We start from the raw sequence: 23,792 nt of genomic DNA on the forward strand, positions 1-23,792 counted from the left end.
ATCAAGATATACATTAGGAGAGGAAGAATTCAAGCACCTTTGGTACATTTTCAGAAAAGTCACCATGCTCAGTATGACATCAAATTTGGGTGTATAGAAAGGATGGGACTTGTAAGAAATATAAAAGGAATTACAACGGAGAGAACAACATTAGACCCATCAATTGGGTACTTTGGTTCCAGGTGGATTAAATGAAGAAGTAAATTGGCCTGCAGCTGTTTGATGTAATATTCATATACACACAGACACACAGAGACACATAGCAGGGGCTTTGTAGAATGGCCAAAGAGTGCTTAAGAGGAGCTTGCCTGCACTCTGAAAGACCAGAAACATGTTGCTTGATCACCAACAATTTATTTCCGGTCTAAGGAGAACTTCTGGATGCAGGTGAGCTCTTCAAAGTATTTGTGCTCTTGTGCAAGACTGCCTATGTCTTTGCTGTGAGGCTGCAGCACCATGAGCGATCAGTAATAGACATGCTCAGCATCAGCTACGATCTATTTAAGAGTTTTTAACACACACACACATGGCTTTTTAGTGGGAGGTGTTCTCTTCCATTTGCTCACAGCTATAGTCATTGGAAGAAGTAGTAACATGGTTGATTTAGTTCTTGCCTCTATTTAAAAATGCAGCCAAATTGTTTCAAGAGTATAGTAACGCAGAAATAAGTTGCCTGAAAGCAACAAAGTTATAGGGCAATTACACATAGGAAACTTCAAGAGGCTCTTGCTTCAGTGTGAACACAAAATCTACATTGGCTGTCGTCCATTTTATCTTCTATGAAAGAATGATCACATGTTCACGTAAGTAGCTGGAGAGAGGCTAAAAAGAAATTTCAGGGTCACATATGGCAGGAGCCATATCCTGCTCGAAAGAATTCTGAAAGGAATCCAGGCAGCCTTGCCTGCAAGTTAGAAGCTAACTTCTCTTACAATAAACATTTAGTCTCTAACTAGTTTGATGGCTGTTATATTGGGAAAGCAGCAACCACCTTTTCATGAAAGCAGTAGGTAATCAATACACACAAACACACACAGTGAGAAAGTAATACAAATATACAGAAATTAACTTACAATCAAAGACTCTCTCAATTGACTGAATCTGCTCAGAGAAAAGTAGGGGGTGTGGGTGGGTGTTCTATCCAAAAGGTAGGTCTCAAATTAATATTTATTATTATTTATTTGATTTCTATACCGCCCTTCCAAAAAAATTGGCTCAGGGTAGTTTACACAGAGAAACAACAAATAAATAAGTAGGATCCCTGTTTCCAGAGGGCTCACAATCTAAAAAGAAACACAAGATACTTACACAATACTTTTCATTTTTGTTTTAACTAATGTTTTACTTTCTGTTTTTATTTTGTTGTAAACCACCCAGAGATGTAAGTTTTGGGTGGTATAAAAATATGTTGTTAAAATAAAAATAAATAAATAAATAAGATAGACACCAGCAACAGTCACTGGAGGTACTGTGCTGGGGGTGGATAGGGCCAATTACTCTCCCCCTGCTAAATAAAGAGAATTGTCACGATAAAAGGTGCCTCTTTACCAAGTTAGCAGTAGTGAACTGCCTCAGCTAGAGCAATAGGAAGACCCAATAAACTGGGAAATAGGGATGTGCACGGAACCGTGGCAGGGCGGTTCGAAGGAGGCGGGAGCACTTACCCCCCCCCCCCGCTTCCTCTCTGCCGGCGTCAGTTTTTTAGAAAGCCCATCAGGGTGGCAGCTTACCTCCTTGCCACTCCGTTGCCCTCATCTTCCGGATATGACCAGTAGTCACCAATGCTTCTGCGTGCACCAGCACAGGCGCACGCACATCACGCACACATGTGCGCCCGTCCCGGCACGCGTAGGCACACCAGCTACTTCTGGTCATATCCGGAAGATGAGGCAAACAGGGAGATACTCTGCCACCCCGATGGGCTTTTAAACTGATGCCGGCAGGAGAAAACTGGCGAGAGAGGTAAGTGCACCCTCCCCCCGCTCTTAAAGGGAGACCCCCACCGCCTTCGAACTGGTGAAACCGCCAGTTCTTCGAACCGGTTTGGAAGCTCATAAAGGGCCTCCAAACCAGTTCCGTGCACATCCCTACTGCGAAAGAAGAAATAAATGGTGGTACATTGGTACTGGAAAGGTTTTCAAACAAACTCTTTTGCAAAATACCCAACTCAACAAATAAAGTCTAACAAACTCAGAATTATATCAAGGTATGTGGGGAAATGACTTGACTAACAAGCCAGAGGTTGCCGGTTTGAATTCCCGCTGGTATGTTTCTCAGACTATGGGAAACACCTATATCGGGCAGCAGCGATATAGGAAGATGCTGAAAGGCATCATCTCATACTGTGTGGGAGATGGCAATTGTAAAACCCCTCCTGTATGCTACCAAAGACAACCACAGGGGTCTGTGGTAGCCAAGAGTAGACACCGACTCAATGGCACAATTTTACCTTCATAAGGAAGATGGGATGGAGTCAGATCAGGAGCAATTTGAAGAATCAAACTTCAGAATCAAACTCTTAGAATCAAACTAACACAGATTCAGAGAATTAAAAATCCTAAGCAGAATAAAATACATTCAGCTTGTGATTTAATTATCTACCATCTGACTTAAATAGTATTTAAATCTCATTTAATGTGATCAGGAGTTGAAATCAACTTGATGGCACACTTTACTTTTACTTGAGGTAGGGATCTTTTGAGATTGTCTCAATGGTATTTCAATGCAAACCTAACATCCAAAGCTCCTCTTATACCAGATGCATTGGTCAAATCTTCTACTGTCCAGCTAAAAGAGGTGCTTTTAACACAAATAGATACTATACCAGTCAAATTTACTTTTTAAAAAATGACTATAGTTCTCCATTCACATAATCAATCAATGCTTGGAGGAGCAGTAGGATTGTGGGCAATGACCTTTGGCCTCCATGTGTCTGCTGGCCCTGACCGCCACACATTCAACTGCATAGAGTCAGCTTCTACTTTCCACTGAACACCTGGAAGTCAGAGCAGAGCCAGCAGCAATCAGCCTTCTCCCTCTACAGTAGATTGGATATTCCAAGAGAACGGGGTTTATACTAAGGATGTGCATGAACTGATGTTTGTGCACTGATTTGGTGCCGCGGAGAGGGAAGTGGCAAGTGAGATCTTTAAACAAGAGAAGAGCAGGTCCTTATCTGCTCTCCACTGCCGCATGCAGCTTCCTGCTGTGGTGGGGCTTGTGCCAAGTACCCGCACGCTGACACCATGTGGTAGTCAGCATGGTGTTGCTGACCATGCAAATGGCACCCACAAAAGCCATGTGCATGCCGGTGCCACACGCAGGTACTTGGGACAAGCGTTACTACAGAAGGAAGCTGCATGCGGCGGTGGCAAGCAGGTAAGGACCTGCTCTCCACTCGTTTAAAGATCCCACATGGGGCTGAACTGGTTCGGCGCCAAACCAGTGCACAAACCTCAGTTTGCGCAGATCCCTGGTTTAAACCCAATACTTTATATATTTAATTCTCCTGGGTGTGCCTTAGAATGTGCGTCCCAGCATACAGCTGATTAGGGTCCCGGCCGCGGAAGTCAGGCGGCGGTGGCAGGGGGGCGGCCCCAGCGGCCAGGCGGCGGGGGGCGGCCCTGGCCGCGGAGGCCAGGCGGCGGAGAGGGGGCAGCCCCAGCCGCAGAGTAAAGGCGGCGGAAGGGGCCAGCCGCGGAGTAAAGGCGGCAGCAGGGGGGGCCCCAGCCGCAGGGGGCAGAGACCAGGCAGGGGGGCAGTGGCCCCGGCCGCGGAGGGCGAGCGGTGGGGCGAATATAAACATATTCACTATGTTTAGGAAGATGTGTTTGCCCTTCATGCTGTTTACTGCAGAAAACACTAGTATACATCAAGCAGAGCTGCTTTAATCCAGAGTACAGTTTTATTGCTAATGCTTGTCAGGGCCAAACTACATAAAAACAGCCTTGCAGGATCAGGACCAAGGCCCACCCAGTCCAGCATGCTGTTTCACACAGTGGCCCACCAGATGCTTCTGAGCAGACCACTGGCAAGAGGTGAGAGTCTGCCTTCTCTCTTGCTGTTGCTCCCCTGCAACTGGCATTTAGAAGCATTAAACTAGATGAGATGGTGCAGTCATACTTGTTCACATCTACCCAATTCACATCTATATATTTAATTCGCTTACGGAGGACCACGGAGAGAACTCCGTGGGGATGTCGAGACGCGTCTGGATGCCTGCTGTCACTCTCGTGAGGTCCTGCGAGTGTTCCAATGACTGCCTTGGGAAGGAATGAGCAGGAACATTGCCTGGGGCAGGAGGGTAACTGGGGGCGAGGTGCCCATTGGAGGCCAGGTCGGGAGGGGAACGGATGACGAGGCAGTGAGACAAAAAAAACCGAGGGAGGCAAGAGAAAAAGGGGCATAGAGGAGGCGGCGGAAGGCTGAGCCGCACTGCCGAGAGGATTGCTGGGTGGGTGGCGGCGGGCTCCCAAAAATGGCCAGATGGAGGCTGGCGGAGCAACTGGAGCTGTTGTGCCGGCAAGGGGGCTGGAAGGGGGGGGGATACAGCAGAGGAGGTAATGGGAAACAGAATGCGGCGAAGCGGCGCAGACGCTGTGCGCCGGGTCTGCTAGTATAAAACAAAGGTGGTAGAAGAGATTATTTTTTTCAAAAGTATATAGGTGAGCTGAACCCTCCCTACCCCTCTGAAGTCAATCAGCCCAAAACCTCTCCATACACCTTGGGTTTGACACCAGAAAAGAATCGGGCAGACACAAGTACATGAGCCAACAGACCACAGCGAAACAAGGTAGGAGAGTTGAAACCCACCCCCAGCTGCATATCCCTTAATTGGTTAATCACATACACTCTATGGACAGGACAGACATGTGGATAAAGGTGGCTGGTTTTTCACTTCTAGCTTTTACCCTCAGCATAAAGTTGTGAACACATCTGACATTAGACATGAAGTTTTCCAATGTGGATATAATTTTTAGAATCATGTGATGTGCCCTATATGCCCTCTGTCTGCACTGAAGACAGATCTTACTGAACCGTTGGCATTGTAAACAGATATCATCCACATGGTACTTTTTCATGGCAGGCAGAAGTCCCTTAAAGGGGTGCTGACTTCTTGCACTTCATTTTCAGCATAATCATTCAATGTAGGGGGTCCAGGAAATCACAAACTGGAGCCAAGGAAAACAGGCACTTCAGACTAGTCCAAAGCAAATCAGTTCCTCCAGTGAAATCAGTTCCACCAACCCTAGCTAAGTTAAATGTGTAAGTTTTATTCCAAATCTTATCCTAAAATTTTGCAGTGCGAAGGGAAGGCACATATCAAAACAACTCTCACTTGCTCATTTGCATGTTGCCTAAAACTGACTGACTGATCTAAAATTTGTGCAAGCTTACAATTTCGCTTGGGTTCCCACAAATACTGTTCCATTTCTCTAGGCGAGTGGAATCTTAGGAAAAGTTAGTCACAAGACTTCTTGGTTGAAAATATATTCACAGATGACTATCAATTAGGAATGCAAGATCATGTGTTGCCTTTTTTGTTTTAAGTGTTGCAACTCCAGTTTAGCAAGGGTGGATCATGAAATGGAACGGCGTTTAAACGCATAAACTGATACTACCTGTATTTTGGGCCATGAAAGTTAATGTTTAGGCCACATCCTTTATAAGCCATGTATGGTGTGTTTTCCGATTGCTAGCTTAAAGGCAAAATTCTACTTTTCTTCTTTCAGGTATTTTCCATTGATAGCACCAGCTTTTAATAACACCTGTATAGCTATGCAAAATCACTGACAGAAAACATTTACAGCTAAAACTGTAAGTAAAATGTGCCAAAGAAAGTATGATTATGCAGATTTTTTTTACAAATGCTAGAAAGAAATGTGAATTAAGAAAAAATAGCACATGTTTACTTCCTGTAGTACAGAAGCCTAGTTGATCTTTAGAGATGAAGCAAGATTTCCCAATCTATAAGCCTTATACTAGTATCTCACCAAAGCAGCTGTATCACATTCAGATCAACCTCTTCCTTTCCCAGAGGAGATAGTAACCACCAGAAACATACACTTGCACGTGGTTTCATGCCCCCAAAGTAGAAAACAACTGAATGGGTATTTTGCTTTGTTGTAACAACAACGTGTATTTAAAATATGGGATAATCAAAGCAGAAGAGCCTATTCCTTACTTGTGTACATGCCTAGTGCCTACCAAAGATGAATCTACATTTCAAATGTTTTCAGATTCTACTGTAAAATACATAGGTCTTGGTTATAATTTTGCAGCTCTACATCTCAAAACTGAAGTACAGTGTAGTGGCGAACTGACTAGAGTGCTGGATTTGGATGTCGGGAACCCTGGTTCAAATTCTTGCTTCACCATAACACACACTAGGTGGCAGTGGGCAACTTACTATATCTCTTCCCATCACCAAATTGTTATGAAGAAGATAAACACAATAAAGCAAAATATGAAGTTCCTGGAGGAAGGTAAGAATATAGATGTGACTAATTCAACTCCTGGGTATGCTACCATCAAATGTTGCTAGAATACTACAAATAACAGTTTTATTAGAAATCATATTTTGTCATCATATGCTTGCTACAATACAGATATCATTTTTTTAATCAGAAATCCTATTTTGTCATCTGGAAGATAGACAAAAATTCTTCTTTTACTCCCAAGCTCTAAATACAGATCCTTGGCATGAGTCTACTGGTCTGCCTAGGCACAAGTCCATACACTCAGCTGTATGGATCTTCACATAATTTGAGAATAAGTGGGAAACAATAATTTAATGATTTATCGATTACACAGTTTCCAAGAATACATAAGAAATTTGTGCACACAATTGCCCAGTGTAAATCTGAAAACATTAGCTCTTATTCATCATATATCCACCCAAAGAATGTCTTAATAGGCTAACACAGAAACAAAATAAGAGTTAAGAATAAAATGAGACATTGATCATCATCATTAAACCCAGTCCTTCATGATATTATATAACATTGTCACATATATTCTATGGTGTAGGTACTGGAAGGACACAGGAACCAAATTACAAACCAGTTTGCATGTAACTGGAAGCCCATCTAAAATATCTTGGTGTAAACAGCACTATTAGGTTTGGGAATTAAATCTAATGTATATAGTGTTACAGTACTACAGAAACACTTGTCAGGGTATTACTAACTTTTTTTCTTGGGACCTTCCAAGCATCTGCAGCTTTGGAGTCAACAGAAGTAACCAGACTAATTTTAGAGCATTTCCAGTTAGTTTTCTTTGCACAAAACTGCAGCTATTTAGCTATAGTGCAGGATCCAGATGTTTTTCCTTAGGCTTTGGTTTCCATTGTATAAACATTACATTTCCCCAATATTTAAATACAATATTTGCCACAGAAAAATATTAGTGCTCGGATCTTTCCTGACAATATAAACACACACACATTTTATTTTTAATGAGAAATATTACAGCACTAATAACTGCATCATATACATTAGATAGGAGGAGATCAGCGATTTCTGGGTTTTCCACAAAAATTTGGATTGGAACAAATTTCTGGTTTTCCTGGAAACATATCCAATACCTCAAATTGATTGAGATCAGATTTAGTGTGTTTATTTGACCTGCATTTAACAAACAAAACTAAAAACATACATTAGTTGTACATGTGCCATAACTGTCTTTTTAAAAAGTCAATAGCCAAATATAGCTGAATATCTGGTGGGGGGAGATAATGTAATAAAGCACATTATGCAGTTTAAATGTCATATTCAAAACTTAGAAATTATTTTGATTGGAATACTTGTAAATATTTTAAGACATGATAATTCAGGAACATACACTTCCCTTGCATTGTTTAAATTTAAAAAGAGAAATGAAGGCCTGAAAAGAGCTGTCTGTTTGTGTGTGTGTGTGTATGTGTGTATATATATATATATATATATATATATATATATATATATATACATACATACACACACATACACACACACATATATAATCTCTTACGTACAGAAAAAAGTTTATTAGAACACTGACAGCCTAATCTGATCAAACAATGTCTTGTTAAAAATGGAAAATTTTCTGAAGAAAATTATAGAAGTGGAAGAATTTCCAGAATTTTTTTCTATCCACATCACTGGCAATGATAGACCCTGGTGATTTGTACAATAGCAATTACTGCAATAAATGCTTTAGACTCCTAATGCTGTGCGGAATATGGTTACAGAGTGTTACACAGCAATAGCAATAGCACTTACATTTATATACCGCTCTATAGCTGGAAGCTCTCTAAGCGGTTTACAATGATTTAGCATATTGCCCCCCAACATTCTGGGTATTCATTTTACCGACCTCGGAAGGATGGAAGGCTGAGTCAACCTTGAGCCCCTGGTCAGGATCGAACTTGCAACCTTCTGGTTACAGGGCGGCAGTTTTACCACTGCGCCACCAGGGGCTCCATGATAGTGTTGGTGATGAGTACCACAGGTCCGCTGCCCATACCCACACTATTTTATAAATACTGTACTTTAAGAACAAATGAAGCTATTTTTAATTGAAACAAGAATACCAACACAATTCTCAGTCACTGTTATACAAAATACATAAAGAATATTATGGACAGAATAATCCCCTACTTATTAAATTTCCCCCAATTTCCATCCCCACAGCTACCACCCACCTACTCTATTCACAGGACAGCCATGTTTCTGATCTGGATTGTAAATTCCAAACAAGTATTCTAGATCTTTATACTGGATCAGACCTTGGTCCATCTAACCCAGTGTAGTCTACTCCAACTAGCAGCAGCTCTCCAAAGTGTTCAGCAGAAAACTAGCTCTGTTAATGAAGATTTTTAAACTAGAGCAGGGTTTGACAGATCCTGGGCACCAGGGAGCCATGGTGCCTAGACAAGATATTCAGAGGTGAAGTTATTTAATAAAATATTGCTTTGCCATAGGCAGCCCTGTCTCTATCCTAAGTATGTTAAAGGGAATAAAGAGAAGGCCATTTACCCTCACCCTCCACAATGTCAGGCACAAAGTCTGGTAATTTTTTCAAGAGTCCATTGCTGGGCTCCTAAATTTTTGGGCTGGCTCATAGATCCAAAGAAAATCTGTCAGGGTCTGGACTAGAGATGTTAGGATTGCACTCTCCTTAAAAATCAGATTGTTAACTTGAAGATATTGCGAGATCAACTGCTGCTCCTGGATGCCCAGTAGTGGCCAGGAGTGTATTTTACCAATTCAAGTTGATGAGCCAACCACACCCTTTTCTGGAGAAGATGGGTGTTGCCACTGTCATACATGCCTTAGTAACATCCAGATTAGATTACTGTAATGCGCTTTTTTGTGTGGGGCTGCCTTTGCAGAATATTGGGAAACTACAACTGTTTCAAAACACAGCTGGCACAATAGTAACTGAAACTCACTGAATGAAGCATATGACACTGGAAATGTACTTTCAACACACAAAGAAATGAGTTCTGGAGAAAGGCTAGAAGATATTAATATCCATAATACGTAACAAAACTGGAATTCCGCAAGTTTCTGCAATACAGAAACTATTTTCATGTCAGCTGGATTACTGTAAATCAGAATGATCTGAAGATTATACAACTGCACAAAGTAAACATATACAAAGCTAAAGAGTCTAGCTTTCAAAGAAGTAGACAATATTGATCTGAAATAGCGAATAAGCAAGAAGAACAACCACAGAGTTTAATCCAACTCTGCAAGACTTCACTTTTCAGCAAGTCTTGTCCTTTATTTTTTATAGAATACAAGACTAATATTAAACACGACAGAACATGTTCAAGAATTACCTTATGTTCTGCTGTCACATTTTCCTTTTGACTAGGCTTTCTAGTCATCTGATCTCCACAAATCCACTCATCAAATTGCAGGGGCAAGGGCCCCTGCTCAGCACAACACACTCCCTTCCCTCCCCTATCTACAAGCAGAAAAGAAACAGACCCTCTTGCTGTGTCAAGTTTGCAGGTAGAAGCCTGATAGGCCAGAAAGGGAGTACCGTATATACTCGAGTATAAGCCGATCCGAATATAATTTTACCTAAGAAACCAAAAAAACTGATTGACTCGAGTATAAGCCTAGGGTGAGAAATGCAGCAGATACTGGTGAGTTTCAATAATCAAAATAAATGCCAATAAAATTACATTAATTGAGATATCAGTGGGGTATATTGTGACCAGTATGTATGGTACTTTATTACAGGGGGACATTTTAGCATGGGCAGATAGATGACTCGAGTATAAGCGGGCTGATTTTTTCAGCACATTTTGGGTGCTGAAAAATTCGGCTTATACTCGAGTATATACGGTAGGTCTCATGTTATATTGAGTTTGGGGACAAGCAGCAGCAGCACAAGTTCAAGATGAAAGGCCCCTCCAAGTCTTCTGGTATGCACACAGAACTAGGGAAAGGGCTAGTGGCAGCTACAAATTATGACTGGCTACTACGTCAAGTCAAAACATCTGGATCTATGGCAATGATGCTATTCTTTGGGGGGGGTGCGCGGTGCAATAAATATCCAACAGACATCAGCTGTGCAATACATAGTATTGTTCTGTAGCTTACAGTTTATAGTCACACTAAGTTCAGACTGGAACTATTACTTCCTTTTTTTTGCTCGTAACCACACCAGGACAAGTTGTGGGTGGAGTTTATCAGGCCAATCTTCAAAAAAGCAAAGAAGATCTGAAGAAATTAAACAAGTAGTTTCAGGAAAGCTGAAAGTGGAAAACCTCATTGTACATCCTGCTTTTAGGACTGCTTCCCTTCTCTTATTTCTAAACATATAATCAATAAAGCTTATGATAATAACCATATCTTGCATCCCAAACAACAGGGTTCAGATACCAGTGTTTTAACTAAACACCAACCACACATTTTTAGTTACTCTTTCCTCCATGGTGATATGCACCAACCAGAATGTGAGGAGAGGGAACTCTCAGAAAAATTAAGCTGATAGGCTGGGGGTGGCACAGATCTCCACCATTCATTCTCCTTCAAACAATGTGCAAATTGGTCACTTAAGCAGTATTAACAGCTACATACTACAGAAGCAACATATCTGAATGGAGAAGCATCAGTTAGCCAGGACATTTTGTCAAAGAATTCATAAAGCAGTAGTTACACAGTATGGGTTTACCAAATGCCAGACACATCATAGAAAGCAGCAACACATCTTCTAGCCATTCCCAAGGGACAGTTACCATTCATCAAACCAAAACCATTCTGTAGGGTATAAGGTAGCTACTTTTCAACTGGTGCTTGCCTGCTGTTTGAGACATTCATACTGTGCTGTGCACCCTACTGTGTGAGATAAAACACCTAGATTTTCAAATACTTTTTTAAAAGGATGCTCTGAAGCTAGAATACATAAGGATCAACACAATGCTCCACAGGGTAGTGGTGAAAGTAGATTGGGTTTTTTTCTGCCCACAAAATATCTATGGTATCTCATTGTGCCCTAAACCAGGTGTGAGCAGACTTCAGGCTTGCAGGTTCTATTTTGTTTCATCCTAGAACCCCAAGGTTCAAACATAGTAAAGTACAAATTGTAGCTGAGGGTGGCAGAAACAGATGCAAAGTGGTGACTGCTGGGGATGAGCCAATTACCTTTTGCATCCTCATAAACCATACACTGGGATGAGGGATGACCAGCACATACAAGTACAAATCTACATCCAAGTTGCTACAGATCAGGAAACATCATTAGAAACCTGTCTTCGTACTCCATGTAAAGTGCCATTCAGTATTTATTTATTTAAAATATTTATACCCCCACCTTGAGGCAGCTCACAAAATTAGTAAAAGAGATAAAACATGCACATGGATGGCACCATCTAAATAACTGAAGAATAATAATGGGGAAGCGGAGACTAGCAGTTGTTACCAAGTTAAAATTGGGAATTAGAAATCCTTGCCAGTCTACTGCAAATCATCCAACAACAGTGGTGTAGTTGTAAATTCAGAAATGCAGGCGCTCTCCACAACAGCTCCCAAAGCCACACCCACCCTGATAACCATGTCCCATGCGCACATCCACCCCAAGCACCACACTCCCCACTTTGGATTGATGCAATAATTTAAGGGGTTCTTCTACAATAAGTCAAAGATCATTTCCTAAACCCCCAGAGCTTGAACCTCATGTGGTTATTCACCCAGAAGGATTCCACAAGCCTGGATTCCACAAAGATAGGAGGATACTCCTTATAGCAGAAGACAGCAAGAATGATAATAAAGTCAACTGTAGTCTGATATTCAGTGATGTAACAAAACTGCTGGAGTAGCAAGAGCAGCATATTATTTCCATGTACAAAGCAAAGAGCTTTGAGTCCCTGCCAAGACCCTGGAGGGAGTACCAGGACCACGTCCTTGCAGAACTACACCACCATCCAACTGTCTATCAGTAGATATAGATCTACCTTCTGCCCACCCCTGCCCTAAGCTCAATGAAGAATGTGGGTAAGACACTGTACCAGAAGTCTACCATGTTATGTAGATATTTTGAACCTGTCCATTTCATCTACTTTCACCACCTGTAGTTCACCTGTGGTTCTGCAATAAACACAAGACTGCAATTTTTGGCTGGCCTTGGCTTTCAAGTCAAACACTGCGATCATCTGTCCCCCACTTTGCTCTGGGTATTGCAGCCATCAGGTCCTCAGCACCTCTTCCAGTTCCCAGCTGGAAAGGGTGCCAGGAGTTCAGTGGCTTAGCCATGTACCAGATCTTCTCTTTCCCAAGAAGCTCTTCCCACTGGTGTCACATCGAGGTGCTCTGGGGTCAAGGTGCTTGAGTGGCTAAGGCGCCTGGCCAAGGCCACCACCTACATCAAGGTACTTTAGTGGTCAAGGTCCCTGGCATCATTCCAGCACCTCAGCACAGCCACCAAAGTTCCTGGCACTCAGCAGAGTTGCCAAACACCAGAACCCTATCCAAGGCCCCTGGCAACAATGCACAGGCAAAGCTCTTCCAGCACCTCATCACCCAAATTCCTGCCTGTGCTGCCAAGGCACTCCCAGCAACTCGTCAACAAGGTGGCCAAACCACCCCTGCTTTCCTTCCAGCCATGAAGTTGGGGAGGAAAAAGGGGTCTGCATGTGCAGCTCCAAGATGGAGATTGCCAGAGAACAGCACCCTACTCACCATGGTAAGGGAGTCAAGCAAAGCCATGGAACCACTGCCATAAGATACTATCTTTCAGTTAAGGAACACTTAGTGATAACCTTGCACTACCCTACAACTTCACACAGTGAGCAATGAGTGTATGGAATTCACTGCCACAAGATGTGGCAATGGCTGTAACTTTCTCTTTCAGTTCTTTAAAAGAGAATTAGCCACATTCATGGCAGAGAGGTCTACAAACAACTATTAGCCCTGATAGGTAGACATGCCTCTGAACACTAGCTGCTGGGGGCAATAGCAGATGACTGCAAACTCCCTTGGTGCCCAGTCTGTGGGCTTCCAAGAACCATCTAGCCAGGCACTGTGGAAAACAGGATGCTGGACCAGACGACCTTCGGTCTAATCCGGCAGGACGGCTCTTCGGTTCACATACAGAACGCAGGAGGCTCACCCCCTTGTAGGACTCCATGTTCAGGCACAGAGCCCCGCATAAGAACTCCGCCCGGGCGCTACAGAAACACTCGCACGGATCACAACCCCCGCCTTACTCGCAAACATGCCTTTCCAGAAGCGGGTGGGTGAGGCAAACCAAGCACCTCTCTGCCAAACTGGGTAGGAGGTTATGTTAACGAACCTGCCTTCGATGCTGGCTGAGGGCAGAAGCGCCGGCCTAGCCGGGCAGCCACGCCTCACCCAGCGCCACGCCGTGGCGAGACAGGCTGAGGCGGCGGAGGAGGCGCCCCTCTACTCCGTCCCGCGGACTGAATCGCGCCGCGGGGGGCTGGCCGCACGGAGGAGGGCAGCAGAGGCAGTCCTTGGGCTCCTCCACCCGCCACCGTAATGGCGGGAGGCGGGGACACCACCAGTGCCGAGGCAGGAAGGGAGGAAGGGCAGCTCTTCCCTTTCCCGAGGGCCCTCCCGCTCCCACCAGCGGCCTCAGCAGCCGCTCCCGCCCTAGGCTGGCCGCCGCGCTCACCCTCCTCCGCGGCTCTTGGCTTCCTGCCGTCGTCGCTTTCTTCTCTGCTTCGCCTGCCGCCGCCGCCGCCCTCGCAACTCGGGACTCCTTCGTCTCTACGGGCGACCGGAGCTGGCCGACCTCTCACCCGCTCCTCCTCCTCGCGCTGCTGGCTCCGCCTGGCCCCGGGCGGGGAAGGCGACGACGAGGCTTCCTGGTCCCGGACCGAGCTCTCTTCGTCCGCCCACCCGGCGCCTCCGTCGGCTTCAGTTCTGGAGCGCCCTCTTCCCTCCCGCGCCGCGGGCCGCTCCTCGGCTTGGAAGGGCGGCTTCTTCTCTTAATCCCAGGCCGGCTTGGAGTGGCAAACGTTGCCCCTCTCCCCCAGGGTGGCTCCCCTTCACCCGCATCCCCTGCTGGATGCAATGCAGCACCGTAGGAAACGAGGAGGAGGAGGAGGAGGAGGAGTGGAGAACTTGCAGAGCCGCAGGAGGCTCTTTCGGAACAGCAGCATTTCATGGTTTAATTGAGACCACCTCGGCTCTTGCTTCCAAGAGCAAAGAGGCACCTCGGTAATTTTGGAGACTGGACCTCAAGGCCTTTGGAGCCCCCCCCACACACACACACACAGGGTGACACATTTTAAACACATGGATTCTTGAGCAAGTGAACTCAGAAAAGGACGTAAGAATATAAAACAGGTATTATTATTGTTGTTATTATTATTAATTCAATTTCTATTACGCCCTTCCAAAAATGGCTCAGGGCGGTTTACAAAGAGAAATAAAACAAATAAGATGGCTCCCTGTCCCCAAAGGGCTCACATTCTAAAAAGAAACACAAGATAGACACCACCAGCAGTCACTGGAAGTACTGTGCGGGGGGTGGATAGGGCCACCCTATGGTATTACTCTGGTATACTTATGCAAATATGCATTAGCTGAAACATTTCAACATGCAACTTTACATTCCCATCTCCCATATTCCCCTTGCTCCCAAAAAAGCAGAGGACATGCTTCCCCCACCCCAGTGCACAGTCATGCTCAACTACCTGGTGGGCTGACAGCACGACACCCACACCACCTGGGACAGACCAAAGAGGATCCCCCCCCCGATATGTGGAGGCCCTGGACTTTGGCCAGGAAGTCCGGTGCTCTTCCAAAAGCATGTCCATAGCCTACACAATAATATTTATACACAGGCCAGCAAGCCTATCTAGTCCAGTATCCTCTTTTGCATAGTGGCCAACCAGATGCCTCCAGAAAGCTCCAGGACAGCCTAATATTGACATCCAAAAAGTGAATACTGTCTTTATTAGAAGTTATTTCAAATGTACAGAGTCTATTAAAAACCTCCAAATAGCTCCAGTTCGTTAGCCATGCCTTTCCAAATTTAAAAAAAAGTCATCTAAGTCCCTCTTATACACTAGTGATGTGCACGGAACCACGGAGGTGCGGTTCGACGCCTGGATGGTGGTTCTTTAAGGGCGTCGGAGGGTGCACTTACCCCCCCCACACACACACACACCGCACTTCCCCTGCCGATGCTCGTTTTTTTGCAAAGTTTTTGGGGTGGCAGTGTACCTCCCTGCCGCCGTTCCTGGCCAGAAGTACCGTCTGCGCATGTGCCTTGTGTGCACACATTGCTCCTGGCGCATGCACGTCACACACGTCACATGTGATATTGCATGTGACGTTCGTGTGTGCATGCCGGGCGCACGCGCAGATGGTACTTCTGGCCAGGAATGGGGAGGTACACTGCCAGCCCAAAAACCTTGCAAAAAACCGAGTGCCGGTAGGGGAAGTGCGGCGGGGTTGGGAGGAAAGTGCGGGGGGGGGGAAGTGCACCCTCCCCTGCCCTTAAAGAACCCCCCACCCCCGATATCGAACCTTCGAGCTGGCGCCACATTCGAACCGGTTCAGAGGCCTCTACAATGGCCTCTTTACCGGTTTGTGCACATATCTATTATACACTAATATATGTTCCCTAAAGGGATTATTCTTGTTCATCACTTGTGTACGTTCAAACCGATCCATAAACAGGTTTGCTAGTTCTGGATCAAACTTGCACCCCATTGCTGTATCAGAAATTTATTAGTAATAGATTTCTATAAACTGAAAAAAGTTGTTCTTTAATGCTATTTCTGCTAAACCATATAGAAAATCAGTAGGGAGGTTATACAGTGCTTCCCACTAATTCAATATCTCCTCAATTACCAGCAAGGTCTCTTCCTGCCGGATATTGGTATACAATGATGCCACATCCATAATTACCAACAGGATATTTATACCATCCAATTTGATCCCCTCTAAAAAGTTAAGAAAATGCATAGTGTTCTTCAAGTAAGAATCTATTTTCAGTACAAAAGGTTTAAGGAAGGAGTCTATTTATGTAGATATGGGTTCAAATATTGAACCAAAACCTGAAATAATGGGACGTCCTGGAATATATCCTTATGTATCTTTGGGCAAATATAAAATTGAAGCACTCCTTCTTCAGACTGGATAAAAAAATCACGTGTCGACCTGGAGATGTACCCTTCCATCAGAGCTTCCTCCACTACTCTGACAGATTACAACACAGAGCGCATTTGAAGATCTATGCTCTGGCAGTAAGGGCGGAAAAGAAGTGATTCTTTTCAGCCTGTATTGCGTCTGCATGTTCATGTCCAGCGGAGTTGTTAAGGGTTATGAGAGGGCTAGTAAGTGCCCCTTCTCCCTTGAATCAGAATTTGGAACCATCTATTACCCGCTGTGATGTGTTTAATGATTTTTTGTGTGGATAAAATCTCATATTCGGGCCAACTTGGATTTAGACTGCACAATTACTGCAGTATCTGAATCGAAGGTGTCCAGCGACTCCTCTTATGTGGTCAGGCTGTATCAGTTTCAGTTTGTGACTCGTGAGGATGTGGACAAGCTGCTTAGAGCGATACGGCCTACCACCTGTTCTGTTGACCCTTGCCCGACATGACTAATACTATCTGGCAAGGAGGTTGTTGTAGAAGGCCTTGTAGAGATCATAAATGCTTCCCTGAGGAAGTGCAGGATGCCTCCTTGCCTTAAGGAGGCAATTATTAGACCACTTCTGAAGAAGCCTGCTTGGATTCCTCAGAGTTGAGCAACTATAGGCCTGTCTCCAACCTTTTGTGATTGGGCAAGGTAATTGAGAGGGTGGTGGCCTCCCAACTCCAGGCAGTCTTGGATGAAACTGATTATCTAGACCTGTTTCAGATCGGCTTTTGGGTGGTTTATGGGTTGGAGACTGCCTTGGTCAGCCTGATGGATGATCTCCAATTGCAAATTGACAGAGAAAGTGTGACTCTGTTGGTCCTTTTGGATCTCTTGGTGGCTTTCAATAATATTAGCCATAGTATCTTTCTGGAGCGTCTGAGGGGGTTTGGGATGGGAGGCAAAGCTCTTATCTCTTAGGCAGATTCCAGATGGTGTCTCTCAGGGACTGTTGTTCTTCAAAAACTGAACTTGGGTATAGTGTCCCTCAGGGGACACTTAGTGTCTCCGATGTTGTTTAACATCTACATGAAACCGCTGGGAGAGATCATCAGGAGATTTGGTGCAGGGTGTTATCAGTATGCTGATGGCACCCAAATCTTTTTCTCCATGTCAACAGCATCAGGAGAAGGCATAACCTCCCTAAATGCCTGCCTGGATGCAGTGATGGGCTGGATGAGAGATAACAAGCTGAAGCTGAATCCAGTTAAGACAGAGGTACCTATTGTGCGGGGTTGGAACTCGGGAGATGACACTGATCTGCCAGTTCTGGATGGTGTCACACTTCCCCAGAAGGAACAGGCATGCAGTCTGGGGTTCTTTCTGGACACAAATCTCTCCCTGGTGTCCCAGGTTGAGGCAGTGGCCAGAGGTGCCTTTTATCAGCTTTGGCTGATACGCCAGCTGAGTTTCTTGAGTTAACTGACCTCAGAACAGTAGTACATCTGCTGGTCACCTCCAGACTTGATTACTGCATTGCGCTTTATGTGGGGCTGCCTTTGTACATAGTCTGAAAACTGCAGTTAGTCCAGAATGTGGCAGCCAGGTTGGTCTCTGGGTCATCTCGTAGAGACCATATCACTTTTATTTTAAAAGATCTACACTGGCTGCCGATTTTTTCCAGGCAAAATACAAGGTGATTGAGAGAATGGTGACTAACCAGCTCCAGGCGGTTTTGGAGAAAACCGATTATCTAGACCCATTTCAAACTGACTTTAGAGTGGCCTGTGGGGTTAAGTCTGCTTTGGTCGGCCTGATGGATGACCTTTATCGGGGAATCGACAGAGTGAGTGTAACTCTGTTGGTTCTCTTGGATCTCTCAGCGGTGTTCGATACCATTGACCATGGTTTTGGCTGCAGTTGCCACTGGCTCGTCTGGTGGCTACTCAGGGATGGGCCTTCTCCGTTGCTGCCCCAAGGCTTTGGAACACACTTCCTGCTGGGGAAAAAGCCTCCCCATCTCTTACAACTTTAAAAAAAGCAGGCAATACATATTTCTTCACCCAGGCACTTAATTAGATATTGTTTTAATTGTGTTTAAATAGTTTTAACATTTTAAATTGTAAATTGTTCTAACTTTAACCTTTTTATTTGTTGTTTTTATTGTTTTGTTGTAAACCACCCAGAGACTTGCATTTTGGGTGGTATACAAATGTGTTAAAATAAATAAATAAAAATAAATATAGTCGTGATATCACCCTTTACTTTTTCGGTTGAGTCTTTATTGCATACTTTGTAATGCAATGTATTTCCAAGCTGTCTGGAAGTCTCTAAAATATCGTCTTTGTGATCCATAATGACCAGCGCTCCTCCTTTGTCTGATGGTTATACACAACCCCTTCCTTCTGTTTCTAATCAGATAAAGCCTGTTTTTCTTGTTGCGTTAAATTATGCCATGGTGATATTTCCACCTGTTCCATTATCTCTAAATCCCTAGTCACCCTTTCCTGAAATGTCTTAACACAGTGGTTTGCAGTAGGGGGATTGAATTTGGAACGAGGTCTGAATTCACTTGGTTGGTCTGCAATGGGGTAATCCACTTTGCTTTAAAAAAATAAAAATAAATCATCACCTAATTTGATTTTTATGAAAAGTTGCTGTATTACCAACATAGTTTGGAACAAATCATGTCTCGGAGTTGGTACAAATGATAATCCCTTCCTTAAAACTTGCATTTCTACTTCTGAAAAAGCATTGGTAGATAGATTGACTACCGATTGGTTCTCTGTATTTTGGTTTTGTACATCTCTTTGTGGTCCATTGGTCTGTTCCTTTCCCCATATCCTCTGCCCCTGGAATGTTCTAAAAAAACATTTACTTTTTTTATTTGTCGTAGATGGAAACGATCTCCTATTTTCCACTATAGTTAGACTAAAACTACTGATGTCTCTCTTAATGCCCTCACTATCCACACTGGTATCTGGTGATGACAAATCAAAAGATTTCCTTGCTGCACTTCTTTGGAACTTTCTGAAAGCATGTAGCTGAACACTGTGAGAAAGAGGATGCTGGGCTGGATACAGCAGCATTTTGATAACTCAGCCTCCAGTTCTATGTGCACACCTGGAAGGAAGTCAGGTCCACTAAACTCAGTGGGACTTGCTTCCAAATAATGAGGGAACAGGTAAAGAATCTCTGAAAAATGGTGTTGGGGGAGGGGAGAAAAATTGAAAGGTCCTTTCAAAAATGTGAGTGGAAAATAACATAAAGCTCCTGTGAGGTAAACCCACCACCATCCCACCTAGCACTAGGGACATGCACGAACCGGTCCGGAGACCATGATAGTGGCATCCGAACTGGTTTGAACGTAGCCTGGTCCGGCGCCAGTGGGGGATGGTTCTTTAAGGGTGGGGTGGTTGCACTTACCCCTCCCACTGCTTTCCCTCCACCAGTGCTCAGTTTTTTGGAAACAATTTTGGGGTGGCAGCATTTCTCCCTGCTGCCCCTGCCCTTGTTGTTAGCCGGAAATACCAGAAGTATCAAGCGTGTGTGTGGAGGCCGCCGCGCCCACCCACCGCACACATCACACGTGTGCATGATGTGCACACGCAACTTGCAACGTGTGCAGCACACGTGGCGGCAGGCACACACGCGCTTGTTACTTCTGGTATTTCTGGCTAACAATGGGGGCAGGGGTGGCAAGGAGAAACGCTGCTGCCCCAAAATTGTTTCCAAAAAATGGAGCACCGGCGGGGGGAAAGTGGCAGGAGGGGTGAGTGCATCCCCTGCCCTTAAAGGGAGACCCCCTCCGGCGCCGGACAGCACCTCTGCGGTTCCATGCACATCCCTAGCTAGCACACAGATTGTTCTCAAATCTGACATTATCCACTGCATCCCACAGGGCACAAGATCTGTTAGTATATGTAAAACAAATATGCCAATAATCCTTCTTCTCCTACTTTGTAGAGAATACAGCAAGAAAGAGATAGTGACGGCCATAATGAGGAGCAGTACTCAAAGCAATCTTACTGAAATTAAAATAGCATATGAAGGAATGCCTAATGTCCTTTTAATTTCAATGAGACTACTTTGAGTAAGCCATTATCCTATCAGCCATTAACCATCAAGTGGAGGCTTGAGGTTTAAGGCGAAGAAATCTACTCTGTCTGTGCTCAGAGGCGACGTCACTTATGTACAACTTTTAAAATGTACTACTTTCTAGGTAGAAGGAAAAGAGACGCACACTAATAAGTATCATTAAAACATGCCACAACTTTGTTAAAAGAAGAAAAGCCAAGGCCAGAAGAGCTCATATCAGCTCCTCAGGGCTCAACTGTAGCCAGAGAACAGGCCCTGGAAAGGTGGGGCTCAAGGCCTGAGTGTCCTGAGTGAAGGAAGGAGAAAAAGAAGAACATATGAGGGCTCCTATAGGTTTCCATACCTTAAAAGAGTTGGGGTTTCAAGAATTTGGGGGCAGGGGGGCTTTTGTTCCCTAGAAGGTCATAAAGCAGAGCATGAGTCACTATATGTGGTTAAAAGGTGCAATTCAGAGGGTTAAGGCCTACTATTTCAGTAAGATTGGCTTAAAGGTCTACCTACTACTATTTCAGGAGACAGCATTGCTGATAGCACTGTCCTGAAGGAAATTAAATCAAGCAAGAGAACTCTGAGGTTTGTGGGAAATTTCTGGAAAGAGAACATGTAGTTTTGGACATGGAGTCTAAAGCAGTTGTTATTTTTAATGATCATTGTGTGTTGTTTTTAAAGGGGGGGAAATGAAGTACAGATTTAAAGTGAACACAGATTACTTGCTTCTTGGGTCCTTGATTGATTGATTGATTGAGTGCCATCAAGTCAGTCTTGACTCTTAGCGACCACATAGGTGGATTCACTCCAGGGTTATCTGTCCTCAACTTGGCCTTTAAGGTTTCTCAGTGGTGCATTCATTGCTGTCATAAAGTCCATCCACCTTGATGCAAGTCACCCTCTTCTTCTCTTTTCAACTTTCCCCAGCATTATGAACTTCTCAAGGGAGCTGGGTCTTCGCATGATGTTTCCGAAGTATGATAGTTTGAGCCTGGTCATTTGTGCTTTGAGTGAAAATTCTGGATTGATTTGTTCTATGGTCCATTTGTTTGTTTTTTTGGTTGTCCATGGTATCCTCAAAAGTCTTCTCCAGCACCAAAGTTCAAAAGTGTCAATACTTTTTCTGTCTTGCATCTTCAAAGTCCAGCTTTCGCATCCATAAAGTGTCACGGGAAAAACCATTGTTAGAACAAGTCTAATCTTTGTAGGTATAGACATGTAATGGCATCTAAATATCCTTTCCAAGGCCTTTGTTGCAACCATACCAAGTGCTAGTCTGTGGATCACACTACCAATGTTACTGAATCCACTAATCTTATTCAATTGTGTTCCTCACCAGGGGTTGGGGGTTGGGAGAGAGTGTGACTTTATCTTAATTGAAGATGTTGCAAAGTTTTTGGTGTTCAGCATCAGGAAGTTCTACCTTGTGATTTTAGCTCGTGTGACTATATTATTTGGTAGGTAATTTACAGAACTTCAGTCATAACAGAACTTTGAAAACCTAACAATTTGGATTCTGATTACTCTGTTGGGCTGAATGGAGTGTTGCCAACTGTGCAGACTTAAAATATCCCTTAATAACTATGTGTTATCAAAAAAGAAAAAGAGATCTGTACTACTAAAGTGGGGGTGGTATTCTGAGTGGTTTAAGATCAATTATGTGCTCAGCCCAGTTACTGAGGCCTATAACTTTGTTAGTCTGGAGAGGCATGGGTAGTAACTACTGTCAAATAAGGCTTAAGTTACCACAAAAGCCTCAAAAGAATACTGATCAAAATCAGCAGTTTTTCATTAGAAAGGAGAATTTATTCTCCATTTGCAAAGGGAGCTTCTATGGTGTAGAAAACTCCTACCAAAGAACCTTTCCTTATGTCACAGTTCTGTTAATATGATTAAGATGGGGGAGTTGTTTCAGCAGTCTAACATTATAAGCCTTGAATATTCGCTTGGGCCTTGAGGTGGCATATAAGGTGGTGGCAGACTGCCTTTGAACACAGAGGTTTTACATTAGAGGTATACTCCTAAGAATGGGAAGACTTCACTTAACCAGCATGGGTAAGCTCTTCCTTATAGTTTCTATTAAGATTTTCCTTTTTTACAAAATCTGGGAATTCAGGAACCCAAAAACCTTGGGTTTAAGATGAGAGCTAAGATGCCTTACATTTAGAGCATTTTCATAGGGATGTGCACAGAACCAAGTGGAGGTAGTTCAATGGTGGCGGGTGTGTGTGTGTGCACTTACCCCTCCCTCCGCTCTTCCCCCACCAGTGCTCCTTTTTTCTAAAGTCTATCGGGGTGGCAGAATACCTCCCTGCTTCCCCATTGCCCCCATTTACCAGATACAACCGGAAGTATTGGAGGTGCCTGCGCACCCTAACCGTGCCCAATGCGTGCAGGTGCATTGGATACTTCCGATTGTACCAGGTAAACGGGGGCAACAGGGCGGCAGGGAGGTACGATGCTGCCCCGATGGACTTTAGAAAAAAGGAATGCCAGCGGAGGGAGGGGTAAGTGCATTCTCCCCTGCTCTCAAAGCAGCACCCCACCACCACCACCAAACCGGCCGCCTTTCAAACCGGTTCCGTGCACATCCCTACATTTTCACTCATGCTCTAAAAAGAATGGAAATTGCAAGTTAAGGTGCCCATCTTAACTTCTGTGCCATGGCTATAGAAATGAGGCTCCTGCATCCACACTCTGCCTTGGTCTTTCAGTTGGACATTGGGCTAGGAAGGAATGCATCCAGGCAGATATTTAACAGGTCCAGCTTCCCTAACCACTTCCTAGATATGGCCCTGATGAACTTCTGCCTGATGCATCTTTGATTAAGGCAAAATGTGTGTACATGGAGCCTCATTTCTAAAGCCATTATCATATACCTGGCTGTACAAAGTCTTTACATTTTATATGGTGTGGAAGTTAAGATGGGCACCTTAACTTGCAATTTCCATTCCTTTTAGAGCATGAGTGAAAATGTAGAGCATCTTAATCTCATCTTAAATCAAAGGTTTGGGATGGAGCCACCATTGCACGGGGGGTTTCAAAGAACCTGGGCTGCCGTGCCTCAGGGGCCGTGTCTCGCACCCCAGCTACACCCCTGTGTGTGATGTGAGATGCAAGGGGTGGGCTATGTTAGCAAATGGGGCCATT

At 44.3% G+C, this 23,792-nt stretch overlaps 1 protein-coding gene across 2 annotated transcripts in view; it reads right to left on the bottom strand.

The window, feature by feature from the left end:
- GNG12 (G protein subunit gamma 12) overlaps positions 1 to 14,270 on the bottom strand; it is a 71,290-nt gene extending 57,020 nt beyond the window's left edge. Inside the window, exon 1 of one of the 2 annotated variants that reach the window (XM_053247496.1) lies at positions 14,131 to 14,270. The gene's annotated coding sequence lies outside the window, so the exon portion shown is untranslated. Of the gene's footprint in view, positions 1 to 13,788; positions 14,105 to 14,130 lie in introns of those variants that run through there. The other variant, XM_053247497.1, reaches the window with a different exon arrangement.
- Between the last annotated feature and the right edge of the window lie 9,522 nt (positions 14,271 to 23,792).

This window comes from Hemicordylus capensis, chromosome 4, assembly GCF_027244095.1.
Source record: "Hemicordylus capensis ecotype Gifberg chromosome 4, rHemCap1.1.pri, whole genome shotgun sequence".
NCBI classification, from domain to species: domain Eukaryota; kingdom Metazoa; phylum Chordata; class Lepidosauria; order Squamata; family Cordylidae; genus Hemicordylus; species Hemicordylus capensis.